Here is a 25,563-nt window from a genome sequence, read left to right as displayed (position 1 = left end):
GCCTCCCCCCTCCAACTTCCTCTACCCAGACCCACTCCCTTCAACCCCAGCCTATCCTAAGCAAACATGCAGACCAGCATTCACCCAAATCACCACACAAAAGTGGCTAAGGCAAACATAAGCCACACACTTCATCTCACTGGCACTCACACAAGCACCATACCCATGCAAACACCCCCCAACCACTGCCTCCACTGTGTCCCCTCCTCCTCGTCGTTCACCTCCCTCCCAATATCGTCTCCACTCACAGCTGCATGCACTACATCTTCATCCTCTACCTTCATCACCAGCACGCCCATCACAACACACCCCTCATGAGCAGTCACCACCCCACAACCATGCACACGTCCCCTGTGTCCCCTCCCAGTGTGTCTGTGACCCCTCCTCCCAAAGTACACAAACGCAAGCACCCACCACCCAACAGCCATCTACCTCACAACAGCATCCAACCCATGCACCTTCACCCAAACTCAGCACAGACACCTCCTTCAACCACTCCCTCTTCCTCCACTCCCAAACCCTCTCCATCTTCCCGTCACAGTGTGTCTAAAAAACTTTTCATGGCAGACATTGACCTGTTCCCTAACCCTCCCTCCCCCCGTCTTTCACCTGGGGCCAGGGTGTCCAGATCCCAGGCCAGCACCTCAGTCACCAAGTCGGCGTCCGCTGTGGCACCTGCAACTCCCAGAGGGTCAAAGGGGGCACCCGTCAGGCCAGGCAGTGTGCCACCGACCCCGGCAATGGTGAAGAAGGGGCCAGCATGCAGCAAGACCAAGGAGCATTACCTACCCAGCTAGGCCTCCTCCAAAACTCCAGCTACCAGAGCCTGTAGTGAATCCTAGTTTGTTTTAATGGGATTACGGGAGTTAGCTTTGCCTTTGGCTTGCAGACTTGTGCCCCGTCACCTAGTGACTTTCAACCTACTTAGCTTGTTCTGTCTTAGCCCATTTAATTATTTAATTCATCTAAGATGGCTGCCTCGTTTATAGTTAGGCCACTTGTTATGCTTTGCATTATCAGTGCCACCGCGCTAAGGCGTCCAGATCAAGCAATAAAGACAAACAAACAGTAGGTGTTCACACTCAGGGATTTTCCCTCTCTATACTTTCGAGGGATTGTTTATAATAATTGCCATCCCAAGCATGTCTGTTATCTATTGTTTGGGAACACACCTACGTCAGGGGTCCTGGTAGATCTGTGTAAATACATCACACTTTAGACAGATAATTAGAGGGATTCGGACCAGAGGGCATCGCCACCATCGCTGATACCGATGCTGCACGTCGTCTTGACGCTGACCCAGTCTTCGTGTCCCTGCGGAGTCTGAGATAGAGACCTCATTCCAAGGTAACGAGGGTTGGGGGCTCCTCTCATGGACATGGCATTGGCAGATTAGGTTTAACAAACCCAGCTCTCCTTTAGGTAGGAGGTTAGGCCTATCACATTAGGGTATTAGGGCATATTACATCTCGTATGTCTTTTACATGCATTGCAAGATGGTGGGGGTCTTTGTAATAATGACTCTCGTCTTCACAATTCTGTTTCTTGCACTATTCATTATCCTAATCATTGCAGCCCATGCAACATATCGCAAATTGCAGTTGTGTTAAATAAAAACTATTGAAACTTTACTGCATCTTTGTTATTGCCTGTGTTTGTGTGAGACAAGATATATCTGTGAGAAAGGGGTAATCTCCGTTTAGCCACGACACACCCTGAGATGTCTTATTCTCGAGTCCATGTGTAAAGGCTGCCACAAATCACCTTTTACTATTGTGTTTCTGGTGAGGTGTTGCTAGTGAGCCGGTAAGGTTGGGACAACAGTTGCGACTTGTTGTAGGATAGGCATAGTTGCCTACAAACAAAAGTACTGTCATACTTTAACCAGCAGTCTTGCCTAGAGCAAGACTCCAAACTATGACAAGCCAAGGTGCCAGCAGCATCTGCCAAGATGAGGAAGGGGCAGAAAAGCGAAGGCAGGGCACTTCAGGCTTCAGAGGCTCCAGGTGAGGGCCTGGTGCCCACCATCAGAACCGACAGCCCTGCCACCTGTACCGCGGACAGCACCACCACAAGCACTGCCGCAAGCACCACCACCTGCACCGCCACCTGCCCCGCCGCTGCTACCACTACTGTCAGCCGCAGCATCCCCAGTGGGCAGCCGTCCGAGGCTGCAGGAGACAGGCTGGTGCCTCCCTCCACCACTGGCAGCACCTGAACCACGGACAGCACCGCCAGCATCCCTGCAGCAAGCAGCGCTGCAAGCACAGACGCCTGCACCGCTGACAGTAGGACCATTACCTACAGCAGCAGCCCCAGTGTGCGTACGTCCGAGGCTGCAGGCCACGGCCTGGAGCCTCCAACCACCACTTGAAGCACCCCCACCAGCACCAGCACTACCACCAGTTTGCAGCCTTGGTCGCCACATGATGGAGTCTGGCCCTGCCTCCATGGACTATCATGCTACCTGTTACCTGCAAATCTCGTGCCTCAGACACCCAGGTGAGGGAATGTGAACTGCCACACCCCAAGTGCTGCATCACTGGGCACAAAGCCCCCTCCAGAACCAGTGGAGAACTGAATTCACTCCCCCAATCCTTGGCAGGATGAAGCACACTGGCACAAAACCCCCCTCCAGAACCAGTGGAGAACTGCATCCACTCACCCAATCCTTGGCAGGATGAAGCACACTGGGCACAAAGCCCCCTCCAGAACCAGTGGAGAACTGCATCCACGCACCCACCAGATCCAGTGGAGAACTGCATCCACTCACCCTATCCTTGGCAGGATGAAGCACACTGGGCACAAAGCCCCTTCCAGAACCAACTGGAAAAGCCACCCACTTGAGAGACTGTGGCCTTGCACTCCCCAGGAGCAATCAGTGGGCAAACCACCCACCTGAGAGACTGTGGCCTTGCACTCCCCAGGAGCAAGCAGTGGGCAAACTACCCACTTGAGAGACTGTGGCCTTGCACTCCCCAGGAGCAAGCAGTGGGCAAACCACCCACTTGAGCGATGGTGGCTTTGCACTCTCCAGGCAGTGGGCAAACCACCAACTTGAGAGACTTGAGAGACTGTGGCTTCGCACTCCCCAGGACCTAGCAGTGGGCATGGAGCCCCCTCGAGGAGCAGTGGTGTTCTTCCATCTTCCTGGTGAGGTGTCCCCCCGTCCCCCTGAGGTGCCTGTGTGTTTTTGACCTGATGCCCCTGCAGTGTTCTCTCCGTATTGAGGCAGGAGTCAAGTGTGGGCTTGGCCCATGATTTTTGGCCCAGTGGGCCACGGACATTTGCAAAGGACAGTGTATGGCCTTCTGTACATATTGTAAATATTTGTATATACTGTTTTTCTATTCGTTACATATGTCTGCATATTTAAAAAATATCACTTATTTCACTAAATTCCTTTGGTCCTTCTGTTCTTCCAGGGGGTAACAGGGTGTAAATGTACTGTTGTTGCATATGTTTGTGTGTATGGTGTTGTGGGTGAGGGTGGGGGTGTTGCGTGTGTGTGTCACTCTCTTTTTCCTCCCCCGTCCCCTGTGTGCTAGGTGCAGTTCTCCCCGTGGTCGTCGCCGCCGCCTTTGATATTCCTCGTGTATGAGGAGGTAGACCAGCATCGGCAGGACCTGCAGCTCGGGCTCCTGGCATCCTGGTTCTTTGTTGAGTGTCGAGAGGTGAGTGGTTTCCCTTCCAATTCCTGTTTCCGCCGTGCTTTTGATGGCGTTGGTACCGACCCAGAAAAGCTGGCAGATTGGCTGGTTGTGATGTGTTGTGCAGTATATTGTCCTCTGCCTGTCTGTCGGCGGTTACCGCCGCAGTGTTTTTGCTACCGCCATGGCGGTCGGAGTGTGAAAGTGGCTGTCTGTGTTGGCGATTTCTGCCGTGGTCGTGATCCTATTTTTTCTACAGCCGGCCTGTTGGCGGTATTACCGCCGCTTTAACACCAACCGTCAGGGTTGTAAGGAGGGCCAAAGTGTTGAAATATAGGACACAACCCATGGTCACAAGAGAAGAAGCATCTGGGCCCTGGATTAACAAAGCATTAGACATTTTGGGTCCAGTTAGGATAAAGGTGGTCATTACAACCCTGGCGGACGGTGTTAAAGCGGCGGTAATACCGCAAACAGGCCGGCGGACAAAAAAAAGGAATCATGACCCTGGCAGAAACTGCCAACAAAGACAGGCACTTTAACACACCGCCCGCCACGGCGGTAAAGACAAGCAGCGCGGCGGTCACCGCCAACAGACAGGCGGAAGACAATGTACCGCCCATAGTATTACAACCCACCAATCCGCCACCTTTTCCGGGGCAGATTCACCGTCGATAAAAACACGGCAGAAACCGTTGCTGCAATGGGAAAACGCTCACCTGAACACATCCCATGAGGAACGAGGACTCCATGGAGCCGGAACTACAAATACTCCCTGCGCTTGTCTTTCTGCTCCTCTACGACCACCATCTACGTAGGCGCCGAAGACAACGGTGAGTACTGCACCTACGACATGGGGAGGGTGGAGGCAAAAGTTAGGGGGACACCCACGAAACACCCCCACCCTCGCATATTACAACATACACACCAATGCATTTCCAAACATCACAGTAACAACCCACAATCCCCCCAGAAGAATGCAAAGACAAAGCGAAATCTGTTCAAACATTGTAATGTTGCAATAAACAAGTCTTACAAAAATATACAGAAATATACGAAAATCTGGCAGAAATATATACAGTACGAGAAGTAGTGCAGATATGTACATATCAATGTCCGTGCACCACTAGTCCAAAAATGCATGGGCGAGGCCCACAAAAGATACCTGACCACAATCGGACCGAACACTGCCGGGGCATCAGATAGAAATACTACAGGCACCTCAGGGGGAAGGGAAGGGGGGGGCACCTCAGCCGGATGACTGCAAAGCTAGATCCACGACGGGGCTCCATGCCTGTGCCATCCTGGGGAGTGCAAAGCCACAGTCTCTCAAGTCTCTACAGTGGGTGGCTTGCCTACTGTGCCATCCTGGGGAGTGCAAAGCCACAGTCTCTCAAGTCTCTAAGGTGGGTGGCTTGCCCACTGTGCCATCCTGGGGAGTGCAAAGCCACAGTCTCTCAAGTCTCTACAGTGGGTGGCTTGCCCACTGTGCCATCCTGGGGAGTGCAAAGCCACAGTCTCTCAAGTCTCTACTGTGGGTGGCTTGCCCACTGTGCCATCCTGGGGAGTGCAAAGCCTCAATTTCGCAAGTAGATAATATCCGCCAGTGGCTCGTGAGGGGGACTGGTGCCCAGACTGGATTAGTCTCCCCGTGAAAGTTCCTGTCCCGTCAGTGTCCCAGCTACACATGGGATAAGGATGCTTGATGTGGCGGTGTATTCATTCTTACCCGGTGCATGCCCTGTTCAGCGGTCTTCACCATGGCGGTCATTGCCCTGTTCAGCGGTGCTTTGCCATGGCGGTGCTTGCCCTGTTCAGCGGTCTTCACCATGGCGGTTCGGGACTGTTCAGCGGTGCTTTGCCATGGCGGTTCTGGACTGTTCAGCGGTCTTCACCATGGCAGTCATTGCCCTGTTCAGCGGTGCTTTGCTATGGCGGTGCTTGCCCTGTTCAGCGGTCTTCACCATGGCGGTTCGGGACTGTTCAGCTGTGCTTTGCCATGGCGGTTCTGGACTGTTCAGCGGTCTTCACCATGGCGGTCATTGCCCTGTTCAGCGTTGCTTTGCCACGGCGGTGCTAGCCCTGTTCAGCGGTCTTTACCATGGCGGTTCGGGACTGTTCAGCGGTGCTTTGCCATGGCGGTTCTGGTACGGACATTGGTGTGTGGCATGACGTTCCCTAGACTGGGCATTGGTGTGTGGCATGATGTTCCCTAGACTGGGCATTGGTGTGTGGCATGACGTTCCCTCATATCCCACCTGGGCTGTGGCAGCCGGGGCCCTCCTGGGTACTGACTCCGATGGTGGTCTCCTGACTAGTGACGATACTTGGGCCCTCCTGGGCTATGACTCCGGCGTTGGTCTCCTGACCAGTGACGATACTTGGGCCCTCCTGGGCTATGACTCCGGCGGTGGTCTCCTGACCAGTGACGATACTTGGGCCCTCCTGGGCACTGACTCCGGCGGTGGTCTCCTGACCAGTGACGCTACTTGGGCCCTCCTGGGCACTGACCCCGGCGGTGGTGGTGGTCTCCTGACCAGTGACAATACTTGGGCCCTCCTGGGCACTGACTCCGGCGGTGGTCTCCTGACCAGTGACGACGGTGCTGGCGGTTGGGTCTCGACCGCCGGGAATGATGGCGCCCTTCTCCGCCGTGATACTCACAACAGGCTGGGCAGACTTCCTCTGGCCTTTCCCCACCTTTGGTGGAGTCACAGCTGACTCTCCAATCCCCTTGGAACCCATGTGAGTTGTTTTCCCACCAGGAGTCTTCACACGGTCCCGTCGTCCACTCTCCAATTTCAGAGCCTTTACAGGGGGTGGGCTGCCAGTGCCTTGGCTCCGGGTCACACTGCCTGCCCTGGTGGCCGGTGCACTCCACATACCTTGAACAGGCACCACTTGCATTGAAGGCTTTTTGGCTGAGGTGCTACGACGGGACTGATGAATTGGAGGGGTGGCGGTGGGGGCAAAAAGGTCAACTTTACAGAGGAACAGTTTCTGACGAACACTGGGATGGGTAGTTGGAGGGGGCCTGGGAGTGGAGGAAGAGGAGGTGGTTGTAGGAGGTGTCACTTTAGGTGTTTTGGGTGCAGGTGCAGGTACTGGAGGCTGTCGTGAGGTGGATGGATGTTGGGTGTGTGATTGCTGGCGTTTGTGTACTTTGGGAGGGGGCGTCACAGACACATTGGGAGAGGACACAGGGGACGTGTAAATGGCAGTGGAGGTGGTGAGTGCGGATGAGCGGCTTGTGGTGCTGGGTGTCCTAGTGCGATTCCTGGTGCCTGTAGATGTGGTGCATGCAGGTGTGTGTGTAGATGAGACTAGGAGGGAGGAGGGAGAAGAGGAGGAGGGGGACACAGTGGAGGCAGTGGATGTTGCTGTGTCTGTATGTGGGTAAGGCTTGCGTGAGTGCCTGTGGGTTGTGTGGTGCCTATGTTTGCTTGAGCTACTTGTGTGTGCTGACTTGTGTGCATGCTGGTCTGTAGGTGTGCTTGGGATGGGCTGGGGTACAGGGGATTGGGTCTGGGAGGAGGAGGTTGGAGGGGGGAGGCTAGACACAGGGACAATGGCTGCCATCAGTGCTGAGGCCAGATATTGCAGGGTTCGCTGAAGGACAGCCTGACCAGAATGAATGCCCTCCAGGAATGCATTACCGTGTTGCAACTCTCGTTCTACACCCTGGATGGCATTCACAATGGTAGACTGCCCAACAGTGAGTGACCTGAGGAGGTCAATGGCCTCCTCACTGTGGGCAGCAGGGGTGACTGGGGCAGGGCCTGAGGTGCCTGGGGCAAAGGTGATGCCCACCCTCCTGGGTGAGCGAGCACGGGGCGAATGCTGAGGGGCTGCTGGGAGGGCGGTGCTGGTAGGGGAGGTGGCGGCTGTACCTGTAGAAGTGGGGCGCACAGATGGTGCCGCCACCACAAGGGAGCCCCCATCGGCAGACGAGTCCGTGTCGCTGCTTGGTGATCCGGTGGCCGACGTGAAGCTCCCCTCGCCCTCCGTCCCACTGGTGCATTCTGAGTCCATGGTGTGGCCCTCCATGGCCATGTGGGATGCAGCTCCCTCGTGCTCCGGTGCCACTGTACCTCCGCCTGATGATGCTGATGCACAAAAGAACAGGGAGAGCACAAAAAGGGGGGGGGATAGAAGAAAGACAGGTTGAGTGCATGGCATACCGCTACCGTTGGTGGACAAGACAGACACAGCAGCCCCCTGCATTACGCCGTGCTCCTGGCCTCTGCATATGCAATTTCTGGGATATGGCCTACATCGCAATGGTGGACATCTGCACACATGGATGCCACAGGGGCAACTATACCTCGACTTGGCACTCTACTGAGGTGGGGTAGAGTGCCACATGGGCTGCATTACAGAGGGGCCTAGTCTTCGTGTTTCTGGCTGGCCTAGGTACACCCACAGGCCTCCTCCCCCACCCAGACCCCTCTACTGTGCGCAAACTCCGCAGAATGAGGTTGTACTCACCCCCTTGTGTCTGCTGTGATGCCCTCAAGCGCCCATCCAACTCTGGGTAGGCCACCGCCAGGATCCGGAACATCAGGGTGGTCATGGTGGACGGGCACCCCTCCCACGTTGGGAGGCCATCCCCAGCTGAGCCTCCGCCGTCTTCTTGCTGCAGTGGCGAATATCCTCCCATCTTTTCCGGCAGTGGGTGCCCCGTCTCTGGTGGGCCCCCAGGGTCCGGACGTCCTTGGCGATGGCACGCCAAATGTCCCTCTTCTGGTGGGCGCTGACCTACATGACATGCACAAAGGGAAGAGGAACAGTCATTACCAACTGCACCATCGATGTGAGTGGCCCCCTCCCTACTCTGGCCATGTGGCCCATTCATTCACATGCATTAATGTTCTATGAACTCTGCCCCCTTCCCTCTTCCAACCAGCCCTAGCCCATACAACGTGCTCCCTGTGTACTAACCTGTTGGTCTGGAGGACCGTAGAGTAGCGTGTACTGGGGGAGGACCCCATCTACCAGTTTCTCCAACTCCTGAGCAGTGAAGGCAGGGGCCCTTTCCCCAGACGCAGCAGCCATTGTTGCTTCCAGACCGAGGTCACAGCAGCACTTGCAGTGTAGGTCCTCTCCTGTCGAAGGTCAGGTATCTAGTGATTGAACAGATAGAAAATGGCGGTGACGTCCGCGGTGGTGCGCATCATCACCGCTGGCACACCTTTTCATTGGCTCCTGGGACCCATAGGGTCCAATGTTAACCAATGCAGCATTGCGCCGCGGTCTACGACTGCCTACCGCCACGGTGCGCAACACCAGCGCTGTTACCCCACAATCCCATTGTCCCAGTTTAGATGTCAGGCAGCCGCCATTTCAGGGGCCCACATGGCTTCATTTACCTCTGCGTCACACATAGCTAGGCCTACACTCAACACACATACAGGAAGGGTTTTGTGAATGGTGTAGTCTTGTGTGTAACTGTGGGTACATACCTGGATGAATAATGACTGATTCATCGCTGTTGTCCTTCGTAGGCACCGTCAGCTGGGACACGTGAGAAGATGGCGGAATCCTCTGGTGTACCGACTGCTGGTGGACCTGTTGACAATGGAAGAGCGACATTTAATCGTCACCTACAGGTTTGACCGTGCCACAATCCAGGAACTATGTACCCAGTTGGAGCCAGACCTGATGTCACCAATCTGCCATCCAACTGGAATCCTCCCTGACGTGCAGGTGCTGTCAGTGCTCCATTTCCTTGCAAGTGGGTCATTCCAGACAATAGTGGCCATGGCATCAGGAATGTCCCAGCCTATGTTTTCCAACGTGTTGTCCAGAGTGTTGTCTGCCCCGCTGAAACACGTAAGGAGATACATCATTTTCCCTGAGGTGGAAGATTTGCCTACAGTTAAAGGTGACTTCTATGCCCTTGGACATATCCCCAACGTCATAGGTGCCATTGATGGGACCCATGTAGCTCTGGTCCCCCCCCACAGGAGTGAACAGGTGTACAGGAACCGGAAGAGTTATCATTCCATGAATGTACAGATGGTATGTTTGGCAGACCAGTACATCTCGCAGGTAAATGCTATGTTTCCTGGCTCAGTGCATGACGCCTACATCCTGCGAAATAGCAGCATCCCTGATATGATGGCTCAACTCCAGAGGCACCGTGTGTGGCTATTGGGGGACTCTGGTTACCCCAACCTGTCATGGCTATTGACCCCAGTGAGGAATCCCAGGACCAGGGCAGAGGAACGCTACAATGAGGCCCATGGGCGGACTAGGAGGGTGATCGAACGCACCTTCGGCCTCCTGAAGGCCAGGTTCAGGTGCCTCCATATGACAGGTGGTTCCCTATTCTACTCACCGAAGAAGGTGTGCGAGATCATCATCTGCTGCTCGGTGCTTCATAATTTGGCTTTGCGACGCCGGGTGCCTTTTCTGCAGGAGGATGGTCCAGATGACGGTGTTGTGGCAGCTATGGAGCCTGTGGACAGTGATGAGGAGGAAGCTGAGGAAGAAGACAACGACAACAGGGAGTCAGTCATACAGCAATATTTCCAGTGAGACACAGGTGAGAACATTTTAATTTTTACCATTACATTAACTTTCACACGTCAACCTCTATCTTGTCTGTCGATTTCAAGCAGTATTTGGTAACTGAGTTGTACCTTTCCATTACGGTTTCACAGGTGTGGTTACCAATGTGTGTCATCTGCTTGCATCCTTCATGGACTTGTGATGTGTGACATAGGTATGTTGGCTTTACAATTGGAAAAGCATTATGACTCTGTCATTGATAATACATATTTACAATCTCACAGACTGACTCCAGATGGTTTTGTGTTTCAAGGGTGTTTATTGAAGTGCTCTGAAATGGGAGGGGGTTGTAATATGAGTATGGGTGATGGCGGAGGAATGTCCTTGGCAGAGTCCAGTCTATTAGTCTCATAGGTGCACTGCCCATCTGGGCATAGGAAGTGGAGCTGGGGCAGTTCAAGTATGGACAGGGTAACAAAGTGGGTCAGTGGGGGGACAATCAAGGTGGTCTCATTTCCTGGCGGGGGTCTTGCCATCTTGCCATCTTGCTCTGTCCTGTTCCTGGCTCTCAGGGACTGCTTGCGTGGTGGTTGTCCGCCTGCAGGGGGTGGGGTGCTGGTGTGGTGGTCCTGTGGCGGGGCGTCCTGTCCACTAGCGCCAGCGGAGGTGGTGGGCAGTTCATCGTCCATGCTAGTGTCAGGGGCCCCTTGGAGTGCAGGCGCTGGGTCTCCTGAAACTTGGCCAGGACCGTGGCCATCGTCTCCTGGGAGTGGTGGTATGCTCCCATGATGGAGGTGAGGGCCTCGTGGAGAGTGGGTTCCCTTGGCCTGTCCGCCCCCTGTCGCACAGCAGCCCTCCCAGTTCCCCTGTGTTCCTGTGCCTCTGTCCCCTGGACCGTGTGCCCACTACCACTGCCCCCAGGTCCCTGTTGTTGTTGGGGTGGTGGGTTCTCCTGGGCTCCCTGTAGTGGTGGGCACACCGCTGATTGACCTGTCCTGGGTAGGGAGGTATGGGCCCACTGGGTGTGTGCTGTGCTGGTGTTACCAGAGGGTGGAAGGTCATAAGAGCATAATTAATGCATTTGTGTGTGTGATGGTGTGCAATGGGTGGGTGTCTGTGTACCCCAGTGCAGGGATTCCTGTGTGGGGGCTTGTGTGATGATGGTTAGGGGGTGTTCTGGGTATGTGCAGTGGGCATGCTTTAGTGAGGGGTGACCATGCTTAGTTGTGTCATGCAGGGCTTGGTGTTGGGATGTGTGGTTTGTGTTATTAGTACATTAGTGAGGAGTTGGAGTGATAGGGGAGGGGGTGAGGGTGGGGGTGTGTTATAGCATGCAGGTAGGGTGGGGAATATGATAGTTAAGATGTGACTTACCAGTGTCCCATCCACCACCGACTCCTCCGAGGCCCTCTGGATGCATGATGGTCAAGACTTGCTCCTCCCATGTTGTTAGTTGTGGTGGAGGAGGTGGGGGTCCGCCGCCAGTCTGCTGAACCGCGATGTTGTGTCTGGAGACCATTGAACGCACCTTCCCCCGTAGGTCGTTCCACCTCTTCCTGGTGTCCTCCCTATTTCTTGGGTGCTGTCCCACAGCATTGACCCTGTCCACGATTCTGCGCCATAGCTCCATCTTCCTGGCTATGGAGGTGTGCTGTACCTGTGAGCCAAATAGCTGTGGCTCTACCGGGATAATTTCCTCCACCATGACCCTGAGCTCCTCCTCGGATAAGCAGGGGTGTCTTTGGCATGCCATGGGGTGGTGTGTGTGATGTGTGGGGCGGTGTGAGTGTTGATATGTGTGGTGATGTGTAGTGGTGTGTGGTGTTTTGTGCGTGGATGTGGTGTGGGTGATGGTGTTGTGTGCCTCTGTATGGTGGTGTTGTCTTGGCTGTGCTGTCTCTCTGGCCTTCGTCCGTGAATTTTGGTCGTAGGGGTTTGTGGGTGATGTGGGTGTGTGTTTTATATTGTATTGGGTGTGTGGGAGTGGTGTTTGTATGTGTATCAGGTGTGTGTATTTGGAATTGTACAATGTGGCGGTGTTTTGGAGATGTGTGTGTATTTTGAGCGCGGCGGTGTATACCGCCAATGGAATACCGCGGTTGAAAGACCACTGCGTGGAATCGTGGGTCGTAATAGCATGGGCGTGTTTCTGTTGGCGTGGAGATGGGGGTTTTGTATTCGCCACTTTAACACTGACCTTTGGTGTGGCAGAGTTGTGTGGGTGTCTGTATTTTGGCAGATTCCGAGATGTGTGTCATAATAGCTGTGGCGGACTACCGCCGCGGCGGCGGTGTATTGGCGGTCTTCCTCACGGCGGTAAGCGCCTTTTACCGCCAATGTTGTAATGACCCCCAAAGTCTGTTGATCGCTATGTTTTAGTGTGTATTGATATGTATTCGAGATGGCCTGAGATTAAGATTGTCAGTTCGATTGAGTCAAAGGATATAATCAACTTTATTGAGAAGCTTTTTGAGAGGGAGAGTTTCCCCTCTTTGGTACTGACACTGGAGTGCAGTTTGTCTCTGAATCAACTGAGTCTTTCTTAAAAGAAAGAAACATTGTGCACAAGAGAATGGCTCTGTATCACCCAGAATCTAATGGAGTTGTGGAACGCTTCATAAAAGTCCTGAAGGAGAGTTTACAATTAGCGCAGGTTCTTGGTGCGGAGTGGGAAAGTGAGCTGAGGAAGAAAGTGTGTGAGTATCGAATAACGCTGCACTCTACCACAGGAGTGACTCCATTTCAACTGTTCAAGTGTAGGGTACCATGTAGCGAGATTGAGCCGAGGTGGGTAATAGAGATAAGGAAAGGAGTTGATGATCAGGTTGATAATATCGAAGGTTGGAGAGAGGGAGAGACAGGAGTTAAAGATAAAAGGAAAACACAGTATGATATACGGAAGGCTGTGAAAGAAACTGTGGTACGAGAGGGAGATTATGTAAAAATAAAGTCTCCAAGAAAAAAGGAAAAACCGTCTAAATTCAGGGGCCCATTTGAGGTTATAAAGGTATTTAGGAATGCAGTGAAGACGAGTGATCACAAGATATGGAATTAAAATAGGGTGGCGAAGTGTGCAAGCCTAATGCAGATACTCATGACACTCAAAACTCTCTACCTGACACGAGGTCACAAAGTATTGTAAATTCTCGGCCAAAGAAAAATGCACCAAGGCCGTCCTGGTTTAAGGACTATGTATAGCGTTGCAAATGCTGATTATATATGTGAAACAATATTATTTTGCCTCTATTAATCATCTTCTGTAATTGTTGCATTATTAGTATTTACTTATAAATTTATGTTTAGGCATGAAGGTTGGTATGGGAGGAGGTGGTGTGGTGTCTAAGCGATGTTTGTAAGTGTTCTAGGTTTGCATTCCGGTGATGCGATTCAGAACACCGGGAGTGGAATGTACGAGGAGACAAGGACGGTTGAAGGGAGGAACAGAGTTGGAGGCTGGCATAGGGCTTTTATATGATCTCACTTAGAAAATAAATACTTCCTTCATCACGACGCTACGCTACTGGACTTTGGAGTGTTCTCTTTAATATCCCTATGTCACACTTTTCACATACCCTTGGCCTCTCATTTGACTTGCCACTTGGTACACACCGGCCTAGACTCACTACCATTCTGAAAGAAGAATACTGCATGAAAATCAGCAACGCTGCGTTGTGCAAATGGTAAAAAAATGCAGCACCAGATCTCGAAAGAGTTGAATGTCAGCTTAATCATCCTTTGAGCATGTTCTAAAAATGTTATTTTAGCACAACACTTGGCTTTGCACTACGACTCAAAGATGACCAGTGGTGCCTTGTGTGAATTATGTTGAGTACAAATCTCAACATGAGGACAGCCACGCAAGGGAAAGCTGCCTATGAAGTCAAATTCTGCTGCATTTACCCATTTTAAGCATAGGAATAACAAATAAGTTTGGACTTGCCTGTTGTTTGCTAGTGGTTTCCTTTGGCTGTACGATTTTACACAAAACCAGATCACACTATTTTAATAGCGCTGGCTTTGATTTAAAACCAATAGGTGTTTATGATGTTCCAGCCCCGCTACCCCCTCCTAGCATAAATCGTAGGTATACGTGAGCTTCATGGTGACGAGGCATTTTGATGCATTGTTTAAATCAACTTGCAGACAAAAAAGGTGAACGTTGATTGGTCCTGGTGTCTGCGCCGCTTGACGTCACCATGCATTGCATGAGTGACACCACAGATAAGTAAGTAGTACATCTGCACCCCGTGGTCAAAACATCAGTCACGTTTGGCGCACTTCATACGAAGACTGCACTTCTGTTTATTATGCATTAAATTGCGAGTAAATGAAGCAGAGATACGTTGATTGTTTGCAGGCTTATGTCTTAGAGCTGTTTGTGCTCTTTCCGAATTGACCATCAGGGCTTCAGTTCACAGTTCCTTCAGTGTCTCTTTTGACTGCTTGACACAAAAGTATTAACATTCAAAGAGAGACGTAAGACATTTTGGCATGTTATTAACTTGCTGCAATTGCAGATAGATAATTTTATTTAAGTGATTGCACAATCCTTGCATTCCTTATGCCAATATCTATATATCTAAATAGCAGAATAAAACTCCGCCGAGATTAACGCTGGCGAAGCTTTGACCTTGAAACCGCTCAAGAGCGTTTGCTGAGGAATCAATTAAAATCTGCTTTCTGTTGATAGCGCGAATGGACGCTATTACTATTTTTCTTACAATTTACATTACTTTCCCGATTTTAACCAGAAGAGAAATGGAACATGTTTGACCTCATTTTAGGAAACCTTGAAGAAATGCTGCTCTAATGACAGAAATGAAAGCCAAAATAATTTCGCCATGCTTTTTTTATTCCCAGAGATCAAACACTACCTAATGACAGACTTAGTGAGTGTCATACTGAGACACAGATGAAAGTTTTAATACATAACTCATAGAAAGCAATCGTGTCCTGCAGAGAAAAAAAAAAACATTGCAACCAAAGTCAGCATTTCTGTTCAGTGGAAGTTGTAGGTTGTAATACCCTCTCCCCCACAACTTGCTAGACTGTGCAGGGTTACAAAAACACCGATCATTCCTCATCCTGCTCCATTTGTACCCCCCACCAGCAACTCTCCCCCGCCCCCTGCGTTGGACACCTCCGCCACCTGGGCAAAATATTTACTGGGGCAAATATGAATGATGTTTTTGTCATGCGGTCAAATGAAATCGCGGGTAGAAGCTAAAAAGAGCACATTGCAGACAAGAGGGCTCATATCAGCCAGATGCATTTGTTGAATCCTCAAGCATGAATTGTCTCACTGTTCAGCAGAAAACGTGTGCTGTTAAATACCATGCAATCTCAGTGAAAGGGATAATTTGTAAAGGAGAACTAACACACAGTAGCAACATATAAATGCTGATAATGATCACAGTACCAAGGAGGTATTAGTATATTCGATAGAAATCTCTGGGTAGGAAAAAAAACAATGTTTAAAAAAAGAAAACATTTTAGAGTAAAATCTTTCCATGAAAACAATTTACATTATTAACAGCTACATGTGTTGTTTCTATTATGTACTACTTTAGTAGGATCTATGACGATCATTTTTCTCAAATATTCTGCAGGTGTTATCAGGACAGTGATATATTTAGTACAACTATACTGTTAGACTTTTAATCCTAAGCATGGTCTCCCTTAACCTTTTGCCTCTGTTTCCCAGGTTGTTGATGTGTGCTGGACTCTGTTTTTGCTGTTTTTGTTACTCTGGGCACTTTATCGCTGCTATCCAGTGCTAAAGTGCAAGTGCTCCTATACAAAATGTGTATGTAATTGGCTCATCCATGATTGGCATATTTGATTTACTGGTAAATCCCTAGTACAGTGCACTAGAGGGTCCCAGGGCCTGTAAATCAAATGCTACTAGTGGGCCTGCAGCACTGGTTGTGCCACCCACAATAGTAGCTCTGTAAACATGGCTCAGACCTACCACTGCAGTGGCTGTGTGTGCAGTTTTAAACTGCCAATTCCACATGGCAAGTGTACCCACTTGCCAGGCCTAAACCTTCCCTTTTCTTACATGTTCGACACCCCTAAGGTAGGCCTTAGGTGGCCCCATGGGCAGGGTGCAGTGTATGTTTAAGGTAGGACATACACTAATGTGTTTTATATGTCCTAACAGTAAAATACTGCTAAATTCGGTTTTCACTGTTGCAAGGCCTATCCCTCTCATAGGTTAACATGGGGGCTGCCTTTAAATATGAATACAGTGTAGATTCCCTTTAGAAGTGGACAGACATGCAAGTTTGGGGTCTCTGAGCTCTGAATTTACAAATACATCTTTTAGTAAAGTTGATTTTAAGATTATGTGTTTGAAAATGCCACATTCAGAAAGTGAGCATTTTCTTGCTTAAACCATTCTGTGACTCTGCCTGTTTGTGGATTCCCTGTCTGGGTCAGTTTGACAGTTGGGCTGTTTGCACCTCTCTCTAGACAGTGACACACAGGGAGCTGGGGTGTAGCCTGCATATCCTGATGAGCCATCTGTGCTAGGAGGGAGGGGGGGAGTGGTCACTCAAACCTGAATGCACTATGCAGTCTCCAACCCCCTGGTGTGTGTCTTGGGTCTGGCCTGGGCAAGGCAGGATTTCACAAACAAGAGAGACTTTTCTTTGAAGTAAGCCTACTTCAAAGGGCAAAATGGGTATAAGAAGGGCACCCAAAACCACAGACTTTAGAACACTTCTGTAAATCAAGAGGAACTAGAGAAGAGCTGAAGAGCTGAGGTGAAGTGCTGCCCTGCTTGTGACTGTGCTTTGAGGAGCTATCCTGCAGTTGCTGCTTCTGCCTGTTCTAGGGGGCAAAGACTGGACTTTGTGGTATATTCCTGCTTGAGAAGACACCTCTAAGGGCTTGAAATAGAGCTCGCCTCCTGTTGTTGAAGTCTCAGGGACAGCAAAGACTTCTCTCTGCCAACACCTGGAGCCTCTGCTGAAACTCCTGCCCTGCCAAGTGGTGCCCATCCAGTTCCTGGGACCCTGAAAGGAGAAGCTGGCAGAACAAGAGTAAGAAATCCATGCACAGACCGCCGTGTGGAGAAAAGATCGACACAACTCCGAGATGCAGCTGGAAGATCGACGCATGCGGCTGGAGAAACGACGCACAGCATCGCTGACAGAGGCTGGTGAGATCGCAACCCACGCTGCGTGTTTTTTGAATCATCGTGAGGCAGGGCATGTAAAAATGATGCATGGCCTGCCCGGACCCGAGAGTGCTGTTCGGATCGACGCATCGCTTTCCAGCAGAGTAGAAACAACGCACACCAACCCGACTGAAGGAGAAATGATGCACGGGCTCACTCGTGAGTGATATCGACGCATCACAAGCCCCTTTTGATGCACACTCGCCCGCGCAGGGTTATTTTTGATGCACCCAGGTACATTTCCACGATAACAGTATTAGCGTTGTGTTTAAAATTACATGAAGATTCTTTTTGTTTTTTAATTGATAACTTGAGTTGTGTATTGAGAATTTTTGTCATTTTGGTCTTATTTTGTTTAGATAAATATTCTCTATTTTTCTAAACATGTGTTGTGTCATTTTGTAGTGGTTTCATTAAGTTACTGTGTGAGTTGGTACAAATACTTTACACCTAGCACTCTGAAGTTAAGCCTGCCTGTTTGTGCCAAGCTACCAAGGGGGTGAGTGGGGGTTAGCTGAAGGTGATTCTCTCTTACCCTGACTAGAGTGAGGGTCCTTGCTTGGACGGGGGTAACCTGACTGCCAACCAAAGTCCCCATTTCTAAAACCAAAACGACCACGGTAGTGAATGATTCACAAAGGTGAACTTGCACTTTTGTGTAAGTTTCCTACTTTTAGATAATCACAAACTATATGCAGAGTAGTATGACTCCACGCTCCCTATGCTTATGTTTGCGGAGTACTCCACCCTGAGTGCAAAGTGTCCATGTGCTGAGAACTCCGCACGTATATGGAGTGTGGGGTCATCAAACTCTGCACGTAGTTTGTGAATACTTAAAAGTGTTAGAAAGTTGTCATTTTCTTCTCCTATTCATTTGGTGCCTGAAGCCTTTATCTTGGGTCACATGACTAGGTGTAGTTGTTAGTAAGCCTTTTTGTATTCCCCACAGACAGTGACACAAATGGGGACCATGTGTTGGCAGGATGGCAGGGGTGGAGCTGTGCAGAGCCCCATTTACATTTCAAAGTCGTTGCACTTACCTTTTGTCACCCCAGACATCCTAAGACCAGGAGAGGGGGGGATTCCAGAACCATCGGCTGGAGGAAAACTCCAGACGTTTCTTCCACTTCAAAGCTGGCACCATGTATAAAAACTGGACCCTCAGACCCACTCTTTGGTTCACTCCTGGACCAGTGAATACTAAAGAAGAATGACTGCCCTTTTGGCAGAGGACTGCCCTCCTGCTTAGGACCTGGCCTCCTACCTGAAAAGGAAGGCTGGACCTGCTCCCTTCATCCCAGGCACTGTGGCTCCAAGGGTCTAGTGGCTGACCTCCTGTTCTCAGCTACAGGGGCACAACAAGCTCTAGAGGCCTCCCAGCAACTGCCCAACTGACCTACTACACTGGACCTGCCTTGATATGCTGCTGGACCTGCCTGAGTCCTGCTGGTCTCTGCTGGAGTGAGATCCTGATACCCAAGAGATGCCCCCCAGGCCCTGGGGCCTTGGCTGGCATCAGTTGAGCTCCTGCTGTGAAGAAAGGGCGGTATCCTGAATGTTTGGCAAACAAGCCCATTCATGATGGGATCTTGCCATCCGTGGTGAGGGCTGATTTTAGGGCAGTGCGGCCTCACTAGGCACTGACCTGGAGTGGGGGCACTGGCCTTGTGGGGGAGGTTGCTGTGTTTAGCAATACCTTACAATTTCAAAGCACCTGCTGCAGAGTTCCTTGTGCATCCTGCTTTCAGGCAGCAACAAAAATTTCAAGATAAAGTTTCGGATTAATGTTGCTGCTAAAATGAGAGATCAGAGTTTTATCTAGTGTCAGCTGTGACTCGCCATCAAGTAGTGGAGAGGGTTAATATGCCTGCTGCAAAGAATAGATCTGTATTCTAAATAAAAAGTTGAATGGATTAGTAAAGCCAGCCTTTACCAGTGCTTTAAAACAAATAAAATGTATGTGAGAGAGGGTTTATGGAGAGGTGAGGGGGACTTTTGCTGGGAGGTAGTGAGGAATTCCGAGGAGGAGGTCATGGATGGGGACACCAAAAAAAGGCTGTTTGCACGGAGCGGCATCAACACTAAAGCCGGTCCTGCCCCTAATGACTGCCAATACAAAGCTCCGGTGGATCTGACTGTTCACCCTACAGTGGCTCCCAGCCATGCAAGATCTGCACTTTGCGCTAAAGCATCGACAGCACTCAGTGACCACCAATGTGGAGCTCCAGCAATGACGGTCCATGACTCCGAATAGGATCTTTGCACTACAGTGACAATGGCCAACAACAACTGGCATACTCTTCATGCTCCAGCAATGACCATCTGCTACACTCTCCCTACTCCTCACCACCTCCTCCACTGCAAAGTGGACCTTTTGCACCAGACATTGAGAAGGTACGTTTTCCAGCTTGACTAACCTGGTCCCAGTAACCCGTTCATGCTCCATTGTCGACCTGAACTTGTTATTGTCTCCCAGTCTAGCACGACCAGATGACCATGAATAATGCTTTGTGCTTTGAGATTTTAGTATTTCTCTGGTTTTGCTGATTGGATGTTTGTTGTTTTGGTCTCAAATGATGGATTAAAATGGAAGGTTTCCTGTGTTGTGTTTTCCTCACTCTTCCCTCCCATAATCTGTGCTCCGTAGTTGTTCTTACATCTCTGTAAAAATCACTGGCATTAATATGCCCTTGCTCCAAACTGGTCACAAATATGATCAACATGCTCATGTCAAGGCGGTGGCAGATACATGCATGAACTCTCTGCTGCAACTAGGGTGTTTTTTCTACAACAACTAAGGTGGAGCTGCAGCGGGAGAACTGCAAGGTGTTCCCTCTGGTGACTGCTGATCTGGAGCCTTCAGAGAATCCACCAAAGTTTCACAGGCTTGGCCTGTATCCAGGGATCCCAGTCCTTGCCTAGCCTCGTGCAGCAGGACCCCTCTTCATATCCTCCCCACTTCTCATGCTCCTTGGGCCAGGTGGGTATCCAGGGTGCCCCAGGGGCCTTACACTTCCTAGTGACTGCCCTCTTAGCTGCTATGTGTGCTAGATCCTGGAATCTACTTGTTGTCTTTGTTTTGGAGGTGTGTGGGAACCAGTGCAAAAGACAACGGGTAGGGAAACAGGGAACCCCCCTCAGTATGATGTCCACAACTACTGTTCTTACCTCCTCCCAATATGCAGATAGTGAGGGGCAAGTCTAGAGCATATGCATAAGTTTAGCTTTCCCCTCCCTGCACCTATGGCAAATCACCCCAGTCATGTTAAAATATCTATTAAATCACCCTGGTGTCATGTATGCCCTGTGCAGGATACAGTAATTGATTAGCTTAAATCATCTGTTTCTGTATACTTTTGTCGTCATCTCCAGGATAGTCTTCCAGTTCCCTTCTGGAATAGGGATCCCCAGGTCCTCCTCTGTGAGTTCTTTGGAGTTGCTAGGGACTGCAGCATGTTGTCTTGTAGTACTCCTTAGAGTCATGTTATTGCCTTAACAGTGCCCGATGCTGAAATGATATATTGATAGGCTGTGTGAGTTTGTGATTCCACCAGACCCGTTCCCCAATGTTTGTGGAGTGCCATAGTTTTTTTTTGTAAACAGATTTTATTAAGGAAAAGAAAGAAAAGGCAGATATAGAAAACAGTAAGCAAAATAGGTCATGGTTTATTAACAGTAGATCATTTCTTTACAGAGCTGCAAACACAGCAGCTGCTAGTATCATTGTTCAATAATAATTTCCATCCACCACTGTAGATACTGTTAGGGTTGCTAGCCCCTCTATCAGTGTTAAGGTCGGGTTGGTCTGCTGCACTCGCCAGGTGAGTATCTGTATGTTCGAGGAGTGGTGGCGAAATCAAGATGCGTCTAAGAACTAAGACTGTGCTTATTTATTGAGAGTGTGTATTGCTCGGCCTATGTGTGGCTACCCGCCTCCCTCCCCCCTCAGCTTGCCTCCTGTAGTGGCGATGTATCATGCCTGGTCGTGCGTGGCCATGTCAGTCGAGCGAAGTATCCTAATCGCCTTGCTCGGAGATCCGCGCTGTCTGTGTTGGGTGCAATGCAATTTGACCTCTGTGAGGGTGCCAGTCTTCAGGTGTGCCAGCCTGTGTGGGGCCGCCCCTGCCTGTGTCCGAGTGCTCCCTCTGCAGTGCTATGATAATCTGATCCCAAGCCTCCTTCATCTCTGGAGACCCCCGATCTCCTTAGTTCTGTGTGCAATGTCGTTCCCTCACTATCGACCCATTTCCCAAGCTCCCTTTTGCCAGTCTCGGAGCAGTGGGCCCCCCGGGCTCTTCCAGTTCCTTGTCAGCTCTCTCTTGGCTAAGATGAATGCAAGGTCTTGGAATCTACTAGTATCCTTGTTTTTGGGTGTGTGAGGGAACCAATGAAGTAAGCACCTAGCGGGTGTGCAGGCAATCTTAATAATGTTTGCCACCTCCACAATCACTGTGTCCCAGTAAAATTCCAGCCGGGGGCAGGAGCACAAGATGTGGAGCAAATCTGCTGCCTCCGTGCCGCACCGGGGGCATTCTGCTCCTCTTACTCCGAAGTGATCTCGCAATCTAAGTGGGGTAAGGTAAGCCCTGTGGAGCACATAAAACTGTATGTGTCGGAACCTAGCATTCCTGGACACCTTGGGCGTTCTTTCTAGGATGCACTCCCAGTCCACGTCCAGTATCTGAGTCCCCAGGTCAAGCTCCCACTTCTGCTTCAGGCCGATCAGGGGAGTCCCCCTCTCTGCCCCACCACCCTGTAGAGTCTGGTAACTGCTTTATGTGTGCATCCTGTAGCTAGTAAATAAGTGCTGAGGCCACAATGAGGGGGTTCAATAGTTCCCGTCCCCCAGTGCCACCCAACCGATCGCGTGAGAGACCGGTGTAGTAGGAAGTGGCCCTGCGGAAGATCGTGTTCTTGCCAAAAATCCTCAAAGGGTAGCAAATTGTCCTCTCTATAGAAGTCCTCCATCCTCGTAATCCCTGCCTCTATCCACGTGAGTAGACCCCTCCACTCCCCCACCCGAGGTAGCCAGCGAAGCCAAGGAAATGGAATGTCAGGAGAGTATGGTGTGTTCAGTCCCACACTACGGAGGCATCGTCTCCAAAACTTATGGATAACGGCGGCCTCGGCAGCCAAAGTCGGACCTCCCCCTGCATACTAAAAAGGATTCCAGCTAGCTCAGCAGCGGGGGGCCCACCAGGCCCTCGACGTTCTCTCCAGTGCCGCCATCCTCCATCCATCACGCTAGCCATTGTAGCCGTGCAGCGAGGTAATAGGCTTCAAAATCAGGCACCGCCAGTCTGCCCCATGCACGGAGTCTCTTCAGGGTTGCCAGCGCCACTCTGCGTCCCCCCCCATATAAATGCAGTGATTGCTGTGTCTAGCTCTCTAAACAGGGCACGCGGCACCCAGAGTGGTAATGCCGCAAAATAGTACATCAGCCGGGGCAGTGCCACCATCTTGAGGAGGGCAACCCGTCTGGCCACCAATAGCGGGAGCGATCCCCAAAAATTGAAACTCGACCTCAGAGCCTCAATCGCCCTTCTGATGTTGCCCTCTAGAATATCTGGCTGGGAGTGATATATTCGCACCCCAAGGTGGTACAACACGGCTCCCATGTCACTCTGCCAGCTCCGCCACCGGCGCAGTCCCCTCCGCCATCGGAAATAGGAATGATTTTTTCCAATTGATCCGCAATCCGGATAACTGTCCGAAGCGTGCCAGTAGGGCCTGTGCCCCCTCCCTTTCCGGGCCAGTGTCTCGTAAGAATAAGAGTAGGTCTTTCGCGTACAGCACGATCACGTGTTGCCGGTCATGCCTAGTCAGGCCTTGGTACCAGGTGGTCGTCCTGGCCTGAGCGGCCAACGGCTCCATCGCCAGAGCAAACAGCAGTGGCTGTAGCAGACACCCTTGTCTGGTGTCCCTGCCAACCGAGTACTGTGCTGAGATGAATGTGCCCGTCCTAACCCTAGCCTTTGGGTCTGCATAGAGCAGCTTTGTCCATTTAATGAAGCCTTCCCTGAGGCCCATGTGTGCGAGGACCATATATATTTAATCCCACTCCAGGCTGTCAAACGCCTTCTCTATATCTATGGCAAGGACTGCGGACCCCGTCTCCTAGGAGGCTGCCAACTCCATAAGAGATAGTAGCCGGCATACATTCTGGGCAGTGCCCCTAGTAGGGATGAATCCCGCTTGGTCCGGGTGAACCAACTGTGTCATGTAGGGCAGTATTCTTGGTGCTAGTACCCAACTCAATATTTTATAGTCCGAGTTAAGCATGGAGAGGGGCCTATAAACCCTGCCATCGTCAGGAGGCTTGCCCGGTTTGAGCAATGGTACAATTAGGGCTTCACCCGTTGAGGCCAGAAGGCCGCCGGTCGCACGTGCCTCGTTATACAACTTCGCCAACTTGGGGGTGAGTGTCCGTGCATAAGTTGCATAGAACTCGATGGGCAGTCCATCCGTACCAGGAGTTTTCCGCTGAGCTAGACCCGCTATGGCAGTCCTGATCTCCGATAGCCCGATGTCCCCGTCCAGGACTCCAAGCACCTCCTCGGTCAGAACCCAGGGTGGCAGCACCGACAAGAAATCCTGCAGCTCCGCTCTCATCCCATGGCATGAGCTGGTGTAAAGGGTAGTGTAATAGTCGCGGAAGTACGACTTTATGTTGGCTTGGTGATAAAGCTTTCCACCCAGTGGAGTAGTGATCTCCACTATGGGAGTTCTTCTCTTGCGGGGTTAGCCAACCATGCCAGCAGCGCCCCTGACTTATCCCTTTCAGAGTGAGCCCTTGCGGTGTACTGCTTATAGTCGAAGCATCTTAGCGTCTCAGTGTGCTCCGCCACTTTTTCCCTCGCTGTGTGCTCCTGCCCTCGCCTCTCCGGGTGATCCAGTCAGAGTTTCTCCAGCAATCTAAGTTCTTTTTCTGCTACAACCATATCCCGCAGCAAGGACCCTCTAATCCCAATGGAAGCCGCCGAGCAGCGACCACGCACCACCACCTTGAATAATTCCCAGAGTGTCTGTGGTGCAGGGGCGGTGGATTCATTGTCCTCGAAGTAGTGGGTTATATGTTCCCTAATCTGTTCTCAGAAAGCAGGATCCGTCAGCGAGTCAGGCTTAAGCCTCCAGGTAGGTATGCACATGGCAACTCGTGTCCACGACAAGTGCATTGGGATCGGGTTATGATCAGAAATGGTTTTCCCCTGATACTCTGCTCCCCGCGCCTGTGCGTGACACTCTGGGGTGCTCAAGAAGGTGTCAAGCCGCACATGGAGATCATGGGCAGTGGAGTAATGAGAATATTCTCTGGCCATAGGGTTAAGAGTTCTCCATATATCTACCAAATGCCACTCTGCCTGCTACTCAGTGAACGTTTTAGCAAGCGCATTAATCGGGGATTCCCGTACCGGTGGGTGGGACCTATCTATGCCAGGGTTAGTATGCACTTAAAATCTCCCCCGATCAACGCCGAGTGCAGCATGTGAGGCACCAGCATGGTTGATAATTGGTTAAGGAACGCGCCCTGTTCTATGTTAGGAGCATATACGTTGATCAGCGTTATATCTCGTCCACCCAAGCGGCCAGTGGTCACCACATATCACCCGCCACGGTCCGTTAGTGTGTTTGTAACCTGAAACGGGACCCCTGCCCTGATCCATATTAAGGTGCCCCTTGTGTATGCCGAGCAAGTGGTGTAAAATAGTTGACCCCTCCAACTCCTGTGCAGTGCTGCGCCCTCGGCAGCCGTCAGGTGGGTTTTCGGCAACATTGCTATATGTGCCCCTCTTCTATGTAAATAGGAATATACCTTGTACCGCTTGGTCATAATATGCATCCCTCTTATGTCCCAGGAGATCACCTTATAACCCTCCAGATCACCCATTGCAGAAGCCGTCTGACCATCCCCTCTTGCGCAACCGCCACCCGACCAGGCGACCCAGACCAGCACTTCTCGTGAGAATCGCCCCACTACAGGTAAAGCTGATAATATTTCCCACTATAAACAACCAAAACTCCCTCAACTTCCCTTCCCAGGACAGGAGGTAAAACAGTTCCCCATCCAAACTGTTTGAAACATGTCAGTTCTAGGTGGGCAGGTGGAAGAGATCTCTCAAGCCAATCAAGGAATCAAGCCCGTGGCCCGGGGTTAGTTGCTTTATCTTGCTGCATGCCTCATGATTCGCGTGGGCTGCAAGTCTGGAAACCATATGA

This window comes from Pleurodeles waltl, chromosome 2_1, assembly GCF_031143425.1.
Source record: "Pleurodeles waltl isolate 20211129_DDA chromosome 2_1, aPleWal1.hap1.20221129, whole genome shotgun sequence".
Taxonomy (NCBI): Eukaryota; Metazoa; Chordata; class Amphibia; order Caudata; family Salamandridae; genus Pleurodeles; species Pleurodeles waltl.
This window is presented reverse-complemented; position numbering follows the sequence as displayed.